Genomic DNA, 1,667 nt, shown 5'->3' on the forward strand with positions numbered 1-1,667 from the left:
TTATTGTTAATAGAAAAATAAAATTGATCATTGCAATCTCCCTCCAGGGCCGACGGGCCAGCGATCAACATGCGCTCTCCACTGCAATGATGTTGACAATTACGCTTATGAAACGGGTAGGTAACATTTGAAATTATGCAATTTCATAAAAAATAAATTGCACTGTCCTAAAAAGAGCGAATAAATGTAAAAGCTGCCTAACGTGTTAAATATATCTCCTCAGGCAAAAGTTATATTTACGAATACTCGGTGACGACCTCTACCGCCCTCCTGGAAACTTACGATGATGACGCCCACTTACACATCACCGCCAATGTCCATATCGATGTCCCTGCCCCCTGCGAGTACATCCTCAAGGTACGTTAGCATTCTGCTTAAAGCGGTTCAGAAATGGGTCTTCATCTGTGAAATGAACAAGTAGTATTCGAAAAATGCTTTCCGCGGACGGCCACTGAAAACTGTTAATCCTATTTGGTTCCCATTGCAGTTGACCGACGTCAATTTTGATGGCACGTCTCAGGACCAGAGTTCGCTGCTGCTGTTACCAAGTCCCCCTTGCGCTTCCCTTTCCCAAGATGGTCCCCGTGGAGAGCATCTGCAGTAAAGGGAAATTGAGCCGGCTTGGGTGCTGAACTTCAAGAGAGGTGTCCTCTCTACCTTCCAGGCCCCCATGACCATCAGGGGTTGAGGTACATTCCATGAGAGTTGATTCCTTGCAGTATGATTCCACTGTTTTGCCTAAGATTGAATGATTGACCGTGTGACCAATCTTTTCCCCATTCTATTGCCTACCTTCTAGGACATTAAGGAGACAGACATCTCTGGCGTTTGCATGACTCACTACAACGCTACAGTAGAAGGCAGTGTTGTCACCATTGATAAGGTCAAGACTTAGCCACTTGTATCAGCGACCTGACCTGACCTTCATCCCCTCTACTGGATACATCAGTGACTTCCATCCAGAGCCCCCCATCTTTAGAAGCTCAAGCAAGTTTTCACCAAAGGGTGGAGGAAGGCCTTCTTAAGATGGCAAAATGTGAGGAGACCCACGTGTTCCGTCCTTTCCCCAAAGCGAAAAGGGAGGAGCTGTACAACTGCCAAGACCACCATGATTCTTATGGTCTCAGGAACGACTTACACCTATCACAGGTGTTGTATATTTGTGTCCCAGCTTTTACAGGTCATCATTGCCATCGACTTGCAAAACATGGCGACACAAGCATAGAAAAGCTAATTCTCATAATCTCTTCTATGGTTCTTCATGCAACTTCGACTTCAAGCGCAATACACTAGCATTCGAAAACACACTCGCCCGGAAGCCCAGCTTGAAGCAGTTGAGGAGATCTTGAGCAATTGAGATGCTTCTAAAGTGAAACTTCCAGAGGTTTCCTTCATTTTTGCCAAACTTGTGTCATCACTCAAGAACTAAATTTACCTCAGCTCACATATTATAACATGCTAAAAAACTCACGCACGGAGTTCTGGTCGATGCAATGCCAAGGGGAACAGCTGCTTCTTTTGTTTTGGTAAGAACATTTCGTCATGGGGATATGACGGAATCGAGGCTGATGGTTCTTCATTTATTGGCTTTCTTCAAAATCCAACGCAGAATGTTTACTGCTCTTGCTGTTATATAACACAACTATAACATGATATATATAAAATTT

At 44.3% G+C, this 1,667-nt stretch overlaps 1 pseudogene; it reads left to right on the forward strand.

The window, feature by feature from the left end:
* The window catches only part of LOC119585892, a 6,845-nt pseudogene that overhangs the window by 3,968 nt on the left and 1,210 nt on the right, over positions 1-1,667 (forward strand).

The sequence above is a fragment of the Penaeus monodon genome, chromosome 20, assembly GCF_015228065.2.
Source record: "Penaeus monodon isolate SGIC_2016 chromosome 20, NSTDA_Pmon_1, whole genome shotgun sequence".
Classification (NCBI taxonomy): Eukaryota; Metazoa; Arthropoda; class Malacostraca; order Decapoda; family Penaeidae; genus Penaeus; species Penaeus monodon.